The sequence below is a fragment of the Hemitrygon akajei genome, chromosome 1, assembly GCF_048418815.1.
Source record: "Hemitrygon akajei chromosome 1, sHemAka1.3, whole genome shotgun sequence".
Classification (NCBI taxonomy): Eukaryota; Metazoa; Chordata; class Chondrichthyes; order Myliobatiformes; family Dasyatidae; genus Hemitrygon; species Hemitrygon akajei.
In genome coordinates, this window is record NC_133124.1 from 31,549,513 (window position 1) to 31,564,249 (window position 14,737).

General features: G+C 41.4%; 1 protein-coding gene across 8 annotated transcripts in view; it reads left to right on the forward strand.

Moving 5' to 3' along the window:
• Positions 1-14,737, forward strand: part of stau2 (staufen double-stranded RNA binding protein 2) — a 313,804-nt gene that overhangs the window by 11,693 nt on the left and 287,374 nt on the right. The window contains exon 1 of one of the 8 annotated variants that reach the window (XM_073040413.1): positions 6,467-6,538. The exons of the other annotated variants lie outside the window; for them this stretch is intronic. The gene's annotated coding sequence lies outside the window, so the exon portion shown is untranslated. Of the gene's footprint in view, positions 1-6,466; positions 6,539-14,737 lie in introns of those variants that run through there. 8 annotated transcript variants of the gene reach the window in all.

Below are 14,737 nucleotides of genomic sequence, written 5' to 3' on the forward strand. Positions count from 1 at the left end.
GCCAACATACAGAAAAGCAGGTTTGTTTTCAATCTTCAAAGGCAAGACAAGACCATACAGTAATAACACAAGACTTCCCATCTAGAGACTTCATTGGATGTGTTCACTGTAACAAGGTGTATGTGGAAAATAAGGAAGGGAAACAAACTGTTTGGCCCATGGATTTGCGTTGATGTTCTCGTTGTATGTGAATTGCCTATTCCAATTGCATCTTGGTGTTTCAGCATGTAAATATAGGAAAATTGAAGCAGGTGATGGCCATTTGGCCATCAACAGTTGTGACAGGTGACCTACCTCAGTAATGTGATCCTGCTGACTCACTGTTTGTTTTAATATCCAGAAATCTGTCTGTCTAAAGCAGGGGTTGCCAACCTGGGGTCCATGGACCCCTCGCTTAATGGTACTGTTCCATGGCATAAAAAAATTGCTGGGACCCTCTGCTCTAAAGGGAAGGAGGTACCAGAACCTTGTGTCCCACACCACCAGATTCAGGAACAGTTATTACCTTTCAATCATCCAACTCCTGAACCAGCGTGGATAATTAGACTCGCCTCAACTCGGAGTTTATTCCACAACGTAGGGACTCACTTTCAAAGGCTCTGCAACTCATGTCTTCATTGTTATTTGTTTGTTTGTGTGTACCTTATTTTGCACATTAGTTGTTTGTCAGTGCAGCTTTTCATTGATTCTATTGTATTTGTTCTGCTGTGAACCCCAGGGTTGTATATGATAACATGTACATTGATAATACATTCACTTTGAATTTTGAAATTTACTTTGTTATGAAATCACTGTCATGTGGTAGTGAGTTCCACAGATCCTCCTTCTGAATGAAGGAGTTCCTCCTCATCCCTGCCATGTTTGTCTTTGCCTGCAACCTGAGGTTGCAACTTCAGGGGAAAGGCACTTCCTGAATCTAGCCTGTCAAGCCTTATCAGAAGTGTGGAGACTTTAATGAAATTTCCTGTCATTTTCCTAAAATCCAGTGATCTAATCTCTTCTCATGTGATAGTCTTGCCCACCCAGGAATCAGTGCACCTTGGTTGCACTCTCTCTGGCACACATCCTTTCTAAATGAACACTGAAATAACACTAAATACTTTAGGTATGGTCTCACGATGTCCCTTGATAATTATAGTAAGATATCCTTGCTCCAAATTTCTTAAATAAAGACCAACTTACTCTTTAGTACCTTAATTGCTTGCTGCACCTGCACGTTTGCTTTCAGAGATGGGTTTACAAATGCATATAGAATGCCCATGTACATTGGTGTTTACCAATCTATCATGATTTAAACAGAATTTTCTCTTACTGTTCTTCCTACGGATGTGGATAATCACATTTGCCTATTCTGCCTTTATTATGTAGTGGGGTTGCATCATGGAAACCAGCCTCTGTCTGTACTTGCTGCCTCGGTAAAGCAGCCAGCATAATCAAAGAGCCCATCTACCCTCAACGTTCTCTTTCCTTGTCTTTTCCATCAGGCAGAAAATATAAAACCCCCAAAACACATTACATTAGGCTCAAGGACAGCCTCTGCCCTGCTGTTCTAAGACTATTAAATGATTCCCTAGTATGATAAGGTGGACTCTGGAAGCTCACAATCTATCTCATTATGATCTTGTACCTTATTGTTGACCTGCATTTCACTTTCTCAATACTTGTTACACTTCTTATTTTACCTTTTTGAACTTCAGTGAGTCGGGTAATGATTTGATCTGCATTAGCAGTTTGCAAGAGAAACTTTTCACTGTAATTCAGTGCATGTGACAATAGTAAAATAATTTATCTGTTCAGTGATTTTGACTGAATTGTGTTGAAGCTCACAGCTTACCATCCCACCCACATTTGTATTGGATGTAATGTGAATAGGGGTTCCAAGCACTAATCTCTGTAGTATTCAGTTAGTCATAGAAAGTTCAGTTTATTTCTACTGTTCCCTGTTTATGGAACGATTTTCATTCCATGCAATATGCTTATTTTTGTGCTCTCAGCATTTATTGGGATCAGGTTTATTCTCACTGACGTAAGTTGTGAGATGTTTTGCTTTGTGGCAGCAGTATAATGTAGGCATAACACCTAACTATAAGTTAGAATAAAATAAATAGTGCAAAATGGGGGGAGGCATTACTGGAAGTTTGAGAGATCTATGTCCATGCCATCAGGCTGGAGGCTACCCAGATGGAATTGAGGTGTTGTTCATCCAGCTGAAGTGTGGCCTTATCCTGACAGTGGAAGAGGCCGTGGATGGACATATCGGAATGGGAATTGTAATTAAAATAGGTGGCCACTGGGAGATCCCGGTGGTTCTGGTGGACGGAGTGCGGATGCTCGGCGAAATGGTCTCCCAATCTATACCGGAAGACCTATTTGTTTTCACTTTGCCACCAAATTTCTGGTGGAACCTTGTCAACAAATTGTTACAGTTACAAAGAAAATTTTTTGAAGTTTTAGATTATTAAATACATTTAACCGAACAATATCTTCCTTGCCAGTTGCCTTTCTATCCCCACTGAAATTGAAGGAGAAGGGATTTTGTGTCAGTACTAACCTGGTGCTGGGAACTCTCAGCAAGCTTGTGCTCCACTGTTGAACTCCTTGGGGAGTCCAGCAGCAGGGCCCACTAGGAAATGGCCAATGGAGTGAACCATTAATGTGCGGACTTCTGTGTGGGCGTAACTGCTGGAAACTCCTAGGAAAATCCAGGCTTTGTATCCTGTTCCTTATGGAAGCACCTTTATTTTTCATTTTCTGCAATGTTTATACTTTCAAGTGGACTCGTAAAGACTGAATTTAGAAACAAAAGGGGTGGTACAACAATGTGGAATACATTGTCACAGATGGATGCCAAGTCATTAAGTATATTTAAAGTGGGAGTTAATAGGTTCTTGGGGACGGGTGAGTCCTGGGCTGGGTGTCCTGCTCACTTAAGGATGGTGAAGCTTCTCCCATAGCCTCTCCTTTCCGAGTGTAGTGATTGCTACAGGACCACTGTTTGGTTTGCCATGCAGGAGGTCACTCGCATATGGTCTCTGTTACACTACTGTGCCCATAGCAACACCTTCATGTGGCGTCCCTGTTATGTCATGGTGCAATCGTGAGGTCAATGGTATAGCTGGGCGGGCGGGCAGGCTGGGCTCATCAGCCTAGGTTGGTAGCCAGCCTAGGAGAAGGACAACTTGGATTCCAAACCCAGGTAGATGAGACTTGTTAGCCTTGCCAGGCAGTCTGCTAGGAGAAGCAGAACTTGGATGCTCAACCTACAGCCTTGGGGGTTGCTGCAGTTGTCACAGCTCACGGGCCATTGTGGAACATCCCCCAGCCTTGGGAATGGAACCACACGCACTGATCCTCACCATGCTGTGCAGGCAGCAAATATAGTCCTACAGCAGTGGAGTTCCCTCCTGATCTTCTGAAGCGAAGAATCAGCCATCGTCAATAGGTTCTTGATTAGTAAGGGCATTAAAGATTATGGGGAGAAAGCAGGAGAATAGGGTTGAGAGGGATAATAAACCAGCCATGATGGCAGAATAGACTTGATGGGCTGAATGGCCTAATGCTGCTCCTATGTCTTATGGTCTTTGTCTTTTCAGTGTTATTGGTTCTTACATGGAGTGCTTAACTGGATCCTTTTCCAGATCTTTCCACGCTAACTATTTTAACATGACCTTTTGTCCAGCAGGTGGAAATAATATACCGTTAAGGGGATCTTGATCACGATGGTAAAGAGTACTTTAAATTTCCCTCAGTACAAAATTTACATTTACCTTCCCATAATCAGCACCTCTTCCCAACTTCCCATTGCCCACTGCATAATTCCTTGGTTGTGATTTTATCTGACATTCCCCCAGAGACTTATTTCAGGTGTGAAATAAGTCCTTAATAATTTAGTGAAGAAATAAGTTCTACACAAAGTCATTTGTTTTCTCTATCCTAATGGTTGGCAGTTATATTTTCTCCTTCCTACATATGTAACTTTCTTCTGACTATATCATAGAAATAAATTACCCAGTTATTTGTCTTTCTCCCTTATGTAGTCCTAAGAATCCCAAGTTTTCATTCTGATGTTAAATCATTGCTAGTAAGTCTCAGTGCGGCTAAATTTGTCATGACCTGGACCATAAGAACAAAGTAACGGCATTTGTTTGGATCATTTGTTTCCTGTTCAGTTTCAGAACTTTTACAATAAGAAAGATTAATGTTATGCTTCTGCAAGGCTACAACTCCCCTGGGGTGTGTTTTTTATGATGGTGATTGTAGTTGCAGCTCTTCAAATTGTTGACTCATTTTGGCCTGATTCCTGGCCCCAGCAATGTCTTTGAGTAAACTCCTTTTCATATTCCACAATTATTGGCAGAACTGAAATCAAAAACAAAACTAGTGGAAATCCCCAGAAGGTCGGGCAATATCCACAGAGACAGAAACAGACATTTGAAGCTGCAGGACAGTGATCTTTCATTAGAGCGGATTTTTTAAATCAGTCCTGATGACCTGAAACTTCAAGTATACTTCTTGCCTCCAGATCCTGTCTGACCTGAGCATTCGCAGCATGATCTGTGTTTATTTCAGTTTTCAAGCAGGTAATATTTTGTGGGTTTTTCTTTTCCCCTCTCAGCTTCATTGTAGTAATGGAAGTCTTTGCTGGCCTGAGCAGATCTACTTTGTGTAGCTATAATGGGTTAACAAACAGAAATGAAATTAAATAAATTCTACAATTTGTTTTCGGGTAGAAGGGTGGAGGGGTTTGCTCTGGAGGAGCACATGTTTTATAAAAATGGTCAGAGGTTAACCTTGAAATGACGAAATACCATATTCCACTTCAGTGATACTGAAAGGACATCAAGTACCTGGAAGATATGATTAGATTGGAAACAGAAGGTCTCCGTGTGCTGCATGATTTAGGCTAGTAGTTTAGAAAGAAAAATAATAATCGTTCTAGAAAGATTTCTTTCCAATCATCCTGCTGAATTCTTACGAAAAGGTCTTGGCCCGAGACGTTTACTGTACTCTTTTCCATTGATGTTGTCTGGCCTGCTGAGTTCCTCCAGCATTTTGTGTGTGTTGCTCGGATTTTCAGCAGCTGCAGATTTTCTCTTTGTCTATCTAAATCATTGTAGTTTCAGGCAGTTGCATCTTTCAGTTTTTTGTATAGTTTTACTAAAGCTTTGTGTATTATGACTTTTAAGTATTCAGAATTCTATAAATCAGTACATCAGAACCATTCTTTATAGAAATTGATGTTTTATATAATAATGGGCAAAAGTTTTACTTTGTTTACCAAGCTTAAATCTTTGAAAGGTGCTTCATAAGTCATTAAGAAATCAAATGAACTTCCTTAAATTTTAGTTGTGACAGTCTGATTTGCTTTTCAGGCATGTTGGTGACAGGAGTTGAGTAGAATTTATATTTTGATTTGGTCAGTTGTAACTATAGATTGCAAATTAAATTCAAGTTTATTATCATTCAGTAGTACACATGAGCACCTCCAGATCAAGGTGTTCAACACAGTGCATATAACTCAAAAAAACTCAAGTAATCTCATGCTTTTCATCTATAGTCTCACAGCTGATCCCAGTAACTCTAAATCAGATCAGGGGTGTCAAACTCATTTTAGGTCACGGGCCGGATTGAGCAAAATGCAGCTTCACGCGGGCCGGATCAGTCAGACGCGTGTGAACGCAGCTTTCGTTGCCTCCGTTTTTTCAGCCTGCTCTCATGTGTCTCAGTCTCTGCTATAACTACAAAGTGTTTCACTTTACAAATTCTGTTTCTTATGAAGAAGACTGCTGAATAAACACTAAAAACCCTGAAAACCTGGTACCTGAATAAACTCAGCATTAGCCATATCATACGCCATAGGCGCTTCGATTACTGGGGCCAGCTTTAATAGTAATTAGATATTATCTCGCGGGCCAAAGATAATTCCACTGCGGGCCGGATTTGGCCCGCAAGCCTTGAGTTTGACATATATGCTCTAAATTTTCACTTCAAGAAGTTTCAGTAGGATGATTGCTACATTGGAAGTGGGCAGGAGATAATTATGATAAAAAATTATCAAAATTATGTTTACAATAGACCTAGATGTACCAGGTGAATATCATTTCTGCAGAACAGAATGAAGCTTTATAATAGGCAAATTTATCTCATTGAATTGGATAAGTTTTGGTCATTTCCAGCATACGTTTAAATATAAGTTGTAATGTCTTCAACTATCTAACATAATTCTCAGTAATGCTATGAAGTTACTCAGTTTTTGTTCATGGAATGTGATAGTAGCTGGCCAGGTTGAAATTTATTCTCCATTAAATTACTCCTTGGCCATTTCCAAGAGTCGTTAAGAGTTCATTATTGTTTCACAATAGCTACTGATGTGACAGTTTAAGGATGATAGATTTCCTTTTTGCCATGATAGTTTGGTAATTTAATCAGCAACATCACTGATGCTACTTTTTATTCTATTTAATTGCAGTGGGTTTTGAACTTGACTGAAGATCAGCAATTCAGATCTGAGTACCAGTCATGAAACTTGCCCATTGGGGTACAGTACCTTCTGTGTAAAAAAAAATAAAAAAATTAGTCATATTTATTTGGAGTCCCAACCTTGAAATGCAATTGAAGTTTTATAGTAAAATCAGATCTGCATTATTAACTCGTCGTCATTATTGTATGAATTTCAAAATAGAATGATTGTGTTTGTATATATTCCCAGTGGGATCAAGCTGGCTTTTCATACATAAAAACGCAGTACAATTTTCAATGACTAATCTACCCTGTACGTCTTTGGATTGTGGGAGAAAACAGGAACACCGGGGGGATACCTGGACATTTCATGGGACAAAAGTACACAGACTCTGTTCAGAGGATGCTGGGATTGAACTCTGACCTCCAGTGCCCTGCGCTGTAATAGTGCCATGCTAACTGTTACAAACCATGGTGTCTGTGTGCAAGTAGATGCATTGCAGCTGTGAGGAAGGACAGGCATATGATAGGGCAAAACTGTATTCAGTGGGCTGAGTTGAAGTGTAACATGGCAGAATTGAAAAGGATGATATAAACTGAAGGTGTTTGAATGCATGCAGTATACAGAATAAAATGGATGATATTGTAGTGCAGTTAGAGATTGTCAGGTATGATGTTGTGGGCATCACTGAATCATGGCAGAAAGAAGATCACAGTTGGGAGCTTAATATCCAGGGATACATGAAGTTTTCAAAAGGACAGGCAGGTGGGCAGAGAGGGTGGGGTGGCTTTGTTGGTTTAAAAAAAAAATCAAATGTTAGAAGTGACTTATGGAGGTTTTGGGGTTCTAACATTTAACTGTCATTCATTCTTTGGGGCACTCCTGTTTTCATGGATATTTGTGAAGAAAAAGAATTTCAGGATGCATACTGTATTAATTTCTCTGACATTAAATGTACCTATTGAACCTATTGATCAGAAGATGTAGAATCCTTGTGGGTAGAGTTAAGGAACTACAAGGGTAAAAAAAGACCCTGATGGGAATTTTTTTCAGACACCTGAAATGTAAGAGAGGGATGAGAGTGGATATCAGACAGCTAGAAAAGAATATGGAGAGATAGTAATGGGGGCAACGAAACAGTGGATAAACCAAATAAGTATTTTACATCAGTCTTCATTGTGGAGGTCACTAGCAGTATGGTATTGGGGCATGAAGTGTGTGAAGTTACCATAAACTAGAGAGGAGGTTTTTGGGAAACTGAAATGTCTGAAAGTAGATTAATTATCTGAACGAGATGGTGTACGCACCAGAGTTCTGAAAGAGGTGGTTGAAGAAATTGTGGAGGCGGTAGTAATGATCGTTCAAGAATCACTGGATGTGGAGAGGATGTTTCCTCTGGTCGGAGAGTCTTAACACTAGAGGGCACAGCCTCAGAATAGAGGAGCATCCTTTTAGAATGGAGATGAGGAGGAATTTCTTTAGCCAGAGAGTGGTGAATCTGTGCAAATCTTTGCCACAGGCAGCTGTGGAGGCCAAGTCTTTATGTATATTCAAGGCAGAGACTGATAGATTCTTGTTTGATCAGGGCATGAAGGGATTAGGGGAGAAGGCAGGAGATTGGGGCTGAGAGGAAAATTGGATTAGTCATGAAATTGTGGAGCAGACTTGATGGGCCACGTGGCCTAATTCTGCTACTTTATCTTATATACAAACCTCTGAACAGTGTCCAGGCTGTGGGGTACAAATTACAATGGGAGTTAGAGAAGAAATGTCCAAAGAGCAATGTTATAATCATGGTAGATTTCAATATGCAGGTAGATTTGGAAAATTAGGTTGGTGCTGGAACCCAAGAGAAGGTATTTGTAGAATGCCTATGAAATGGCTTTTTAGAGCAGCTTATGATTGAGCCCACCAGGGGTTCAGCTTTTCTGTATTGGGCGTTGTGTAATGAACCAGATTTGATTAGGGAACTTAAGGTAAAGGAACTATTTGGAGGTAGTGACATGTGATTGGATTCACCTTGCAGTTTGAGAGGCAGAAGCTAAAGTCAGTTGTATCAGTATTACAGTGGAGTAAATGGAATTACAGAGGCATGTGAGAGGAGCTGGCCAAAGTTGATTGGAAGGGAACACTAGCAGGGATGACGGCAGAGCAACAATGGCTGGAGTGTCTGGGAACAGTTTGGAAGTCGTAGGATAGTAACATCCCCAAGATGAAGTATTCTAAAGGGAGGATGAAGCAACTGTGGCTGGCAAGGGAAAACAAAGACAGTGTAAAATCAAAAAAGAGGGCATCTAATTTAACAAAAAAATTAAAAGGAAGTTAGAGGATTGGGAAGCTTTTAAAAACAAACAGAAGGCAACCAAAAAGCCATAAGGAGAGGAAGATATGAAGGTAAGATAGCCAATAATATAAAAGAGGATATCAAAAGGTTTTTCAGATATAAGTAAAAGAAGGATGAGAGCGGTTATTGTTCTGCTAGAAAATGATGTTGGAAAGGTCGTAATTGTGGAAAAAGAAATTGTATTTAATAAGTATTTTGCATCAGTCTTCATGGAAGACACTAGCAGTATGCCAGAAATTCGAGCATTGGGGCAGGAGTGAGTGTAGTTGTTATTACTAAAGACAAGGTGCTTGGGTAGTTGAAAGGTCTGAAGGTAGATAAGTCACTAGGACCACACCCAAGGGTTCTGAAAGGGGTAGCTGAAGAGATTGTGGAGGCATTAGTAGCAATCTTTCAAGGATCACTATAGACCAGTTAGCCTGACTTCATTAGTTGGGAAGGATGTTGTTTCATGGTATTTGGAGTCACATGGTTTCCTGAAGGGGAAAATCTTGATTGACAGAGATATAAGGAGATCAACCATGATTGAATGGCAGAACAGACTCGATGTGCCAGATGGCCTAATTCTACTCCTATGTCTTATGGTCTTAAATCTGTTGGAATTCTTTGAGGAAATAACAAGCAGGATAGACAAATGAGAATCAGTGGATGTTGTTTGCTTGGATTTTCAGAAGGCCTTTAACAAGGTACTGAACATGGGGCTGCTTAGCAAGATGAGAGCCCTTGGTATTATAGGAACGAATAAGCATGGATAGAAGATTGGCTGACTGGCAGTTGGTCAAGAGTGGGGATAATGGGGGCCTTTTCTGATTGGTTGCCGGTGATTAGTGGTGTTCTGCAAGAATCGATATTGGGACTGCTTCTTTTCACGTTGTTTGTTAAAGATTTAGATGACAGAATTGATGGCTTTGTGACCCAAGTTTTCAGACAATATGAAGATGGGTGGAGAGACACATGTGTTGAGGAAGTAGACAGTCTGTGGAAGGACTTAGACAGATTAGGAGAATGGGCAAAGAATACCAAGTGGAATACAATGTAGGGAAGTGCATGGTCATTGGTAGGAGGTATAAAGGCGTGGTTTACTTTCTAAATAGAGAGAAAAATCAGAAGTCAGAGGTGCAAAGGGACCTGGGAATCCTCGTACACGATTCTCTAAAGATTAACTTGCAGGTTGAGTTAGTAGTAAGAAAGTAAATGCAGTGTTATCACTCATTTTGAGAGGACTAGAATATAAAAGTAAGGATATCATTCAGAGGCTGTATAAAGCATTGGTTAGACTTCACTTGGGTCCCTTATCTAAGTAAAGATGTGCTGGTATTAGAGGGGGTCCGGAGGAGGTTCATGAGAATGACTCTGGAATGAAACGATTAACGTATGAGGAATATTTGATAGCTCTGGCCATGTACTTCTGGAGTTTAGAAGAATGGCAGGTCCAGGGGTGGGGGTGGAGGGGTTGATCTCATTGAAACGTATTACATTTTGAAAGGCTGAGACAGAGTGGATGTGAACAGGATGCTCGCTATAGTGGGTGAGTCCAGGACCAGAGGGCATGGCTTCAAAATAGAGGGGCGTCCATTTAGAACAGAGATGCAGAGGAATTTCTTTAGCCAGAGGATGGTGAATCTGTGGACGTACAAAAAAGCTGGATGAACTCAGCAGGTCAGGCAGCATCCATTGAAAGAAGCAGTTTTGGGTCGAAACCCTTCGTCAGGACTAAAGAAGGAGGGGGCAGGGGCCCTATAAAGAAGGTGGGGAGAGGGTGGAAAACCAATCAGAGGAAAGATCAAGAGGTGGGGGAGGGGATAGGCAGGAGAGGTGAAGAAGGAATCTAAGGGGAAAGCACTATGGGTAGTAGAAGAAGGCAGTCATGAGAGGTGATAGGCAGCTAGAAGTGGAGACAGAGTAGAGGTGGGATGGGGAAGGGAGAGGGAGGGAATTACCGGAAGTTGGAGAATTCGATGTTCATACCAAGCGGCTGGAGACTACCCAGACGGTATATGAGATGTTGTTCCTCCAACCGAAGTTTGGCCTCATCATGACAGTAGAGGAGGCCATGTATGGACAAATCCGAATGGGAATGAGAGGGAGAGTTGAAGTGAGTGGCAATCGGGAGATCCTATCTGTTGTGGCAGACGGAGTGTAGGTGCTCGATGAAGCGTTCCCCCAATCTGCGTTTCGGGTTTTGACCCGAAACATTGACTCCTGCTGCCCGACCTGCTGAGCTCATCCAGCTTTGTTTGTACGTCTTGATTTGACCACAGCATCTACAGTGCACTTTGTGTTTACTATTTATGAATCTGTGGAGTTTGTTGCCACAGAAGGCTGTTGAGGACAATTCACTTGCATTTTTTAAAGCAGAGGTTGCTGGTTTCTGGATTAGTCAGAGCACAAAAGTTATAGGACAAAGGCAGGAGTATGGCCTTGCGAGGGATAATACATCAGCCATGATGGAATGTTGGAGCAGACTCGATAGGCTGAATGGCCTAATTCTGTTCCTACGTCTTATACTTGTATGGACAAACATTTCCAGTTTTTATGATGGAATTGAACACAGTATACATAGATATCCAACAGATTTTGAAGAGGTTATGAAATTAGGGCAGAATAAAAAAATATATAACATTGATTGCAAGTAAAAAGAACACACAAGGGACTTTTTCCAGTGAAGTTGGCAGTGTATAATATTATCCTAAAGCATTTTGCTTTGAAAACAGATCCAAGCTTTGGAATCTCTCTGCTGGAGTGTTGTGCAGCATCTCTGTCTGCTTCTCACTTGCTGTGACAGTATTTTTGACACTTCAGTTTCAATGGTAATCACATGATTTTCTGCACATTCAGTATTTTACAGTGGCATGCAGAAGTTTGGGCACCCCGGTCAAAATTTCTGTTACTGTGAATAGCTAAGCGAGTAAAAGATGACCTGATTTCCAAAAAGGCATAAAGTTAAAGATGACACATTTCTTTAAGATTTTAAGCAAATTTATTTTTTTGTTTCCATCTTTTACAGTTTCAAAATAACAATAAAGGACAATAGACAGTAGGTGCAGGAGTAGGCCATTCGGTCTTTCTAGCCAGCACCGCTATTCACTGTGATCATGGCTGATCATACACAATCAGTACCCCGTTCCTGCCCTCTCCCCATATCCCTTGACCCTGCTATCTATAAGAGCTCTATCTAACTCTCTCTTGAATGCATCCAGAGACTTGGCCTCCACTGCCTTCTGGGGCAGAGCATTCCACATACCCACCACTCTCTGGGTGAAAAAGTTTTTCCGCATCTCTGTTCTAAATGGCATACCCCTTATTCTTAAACTGTGGCCTCTAGTTCTGGACTCACCCATCAGCTTCCTGCCTCCAGCGTGTCCAATCCCTTAATAATCTTATATGTTTCAATCAGATCCCCTCTCATTCTTCTAAATTCCAGTGTATACAAGCCCAGTCGCTCCAATCTTTCAACATATGACAGTCCCGCCATTCCGGGAATTAACCTTGTGAACCTATGCTGCACTCCCTCAATAGCAAGAATGTCCTTCCTCAAATTTGGAGACCAAAACTGCACACAATATTCCAGGTGGGGTCTCACCAGGGCCCTGTACAGCTGCAGAAGGACCTCTTTACTCTTATACTCAATTCCTCTTGTTATAAAGGCCAGCATGCCATTAGCTTTCTTCACTGCCTGCTGTACCTGCATGCTTGCTTTCATTAACTGATGTACAAGAACACATAGATCTTTTTGTACTTCCCCCTTTTCCTAACTTGACTCCATTTAGATAGTAATCTGCCTTCCTGTTCTTGCCACCAAAGTGGATAACCTCACATTTATCCACATTAAACTGCATCTGCCATACATTTGCCCACTCACCCAACCTGTCCAAGTCACCCTGCATTCTCATAACATCCTCCTGATATTTCACACTGCCACCCAGCTTTGTGTCATCAGCAAATTTGCTAATGTTACTTTTAATCCCTTCATCTAAATCATTAATGTATATCGTAAACAGCTGTGGCCCCAGCACCAAACCTTGCGGTACCCCACTGGTCACAGCCTGCCATTCCGAAAGGGACCCGTTAGTCGCTACTCTTTGTTTCCTGTCAGCCAGCCAATTTTCAATCCATGTCAGTACTCTGCCCCCAATACCATGTGCCCTAATTTTGCCCACTAATCTCCTATGTGGGACTTTATCAAAGCCTTTCTGGAAGTCCAGGTACACTACATCCACTGGCTCTCCCTTGTCCATTTTCATAGTTACATCCTCAAAAAACTCCAGAAGATTAGTCAAGCATGATTTTCCCTTCATAAATCCACGCTGACTCGGACTGATCCTTCTACTGCTATCCAAATGTGTCGTAATTTCTTCTCCAGCATCTTTCCCACCACTGACGTCAGGTTAGCGGGTCTATAATTCCCTGTTTTCTCTCTCCTCCTTTCTTGAAAAGTGGGACAACATTAGCCACCCTCCAATCAGCAGGAACTGTTCCTGCATCTATAGGACATTGGAAAATGATTACCAATGCGTCCACGATTTCTAGAGCCACCTCTTTAAGGAAAAGGGCCCGAAGCAAAAGTTTGGGCACCCTGCATGGTCAATACTTAGTAACACCCCTTTTGGCAAGTATCACAGCTTGTAAACACTTTCTGTAGCCAGCTAAGGGTCTTTCAGTTTGCCCTTTCTTCCTTGTAAAAGGCTTCTAGTTCTGTGAGATTCTTGGGCTGTCTTGCATGCACTGCAGTTTTGAGGTCTATCCACAGATTTTCCATGATGTTTAGGTTGGGGGACTGTGAGGGCCATGGCAAAACCTCTGCCTTGCACCTCTTGAGGTAATCCATTGTGGATTTTGAGGTGTGTTTAGGATCATTATCCTGTTGTAGAAGCCATCCTCTTTTCATCTTCAGCTTTTTTACAGATGGTGTGATGTTTGCTTCCAGAATTTGTTGGTATTTAATTGAATTAATCCTTCCCTCTACCAGTGAAATGTTCCCCGTGCCACTGGCTGCAACACAAGCCCGAGGCAGGATTGATCCTCCCCCATGCTTAACAGTTGGAGAGGTATTCTTTTCATGAAATTCTCCCCTCTTTTTTCTCCAAACATACCTTTGCTCATTGTGGCCAAAAAGTTCTATTTTAACTTCATCAGTTCACAGGACTTGTTTCCAGAATGCATCAGGCTTGTTTAGGTGTCCCTTGGCAAACCTCGGACACTGAATTTTGTGGTGAGGACGCAGGAAAGGTTTTCTTCTGATGACTGTTCCATGGAGGTCATATTTGTGCAAGTGTCGCTGCACAGTAGAACAGTGCACCACCACTCCAGAGTCTGCTAAATCTTCCTGAAGGTGTTTTGCAGTCAAGCGGGGGCTTTTGATTTGCCTTTCTAGCAATCCTACGAGCAGTTCTCTCGGAAAGTTTTCTTGGTCTTCCAGCCCTTAACTTGACCTCCACCATTCCCGTTAACTGCCATTTCTTAATTACATTACGAACTGAGAAAACGGCTACCTGAAAATGCTTTGCTATCTTCTTATAGCCTTTTGCTTTGTGGGCATCATTTATTTTAATTTTCAGAGTGCTAGGCAGCTGCTTAAAAGAGCCCATGGCTGCTGATTGCTGGGACAAGGTTTGAGGAGTCAGGGTATTTATAAAACTTTGAAATTTCCATCACCTGGCCTTTCCTAACGATGACTGTGAACAAGCCAAAGCCCTAACAAGCTAGTTAAAGTCTGAAACCTTGGTAAAAGTTAACTGAGAGTTCAGATCTCTTGGGGTGCCCAAACCTTTGCATGGTGCTCCTTTCCTTTTTTTCACTCTAAAATTGTACAAAACAAAAATAATACACTAATCTTGCTTAAAATTTTGAAAAGAATGTTTCATCGTTAATTTTATGACTGTTGGAGATCAGTTCATCTTCTACTCACTTAACTATTCACCGTAGCAGAAATT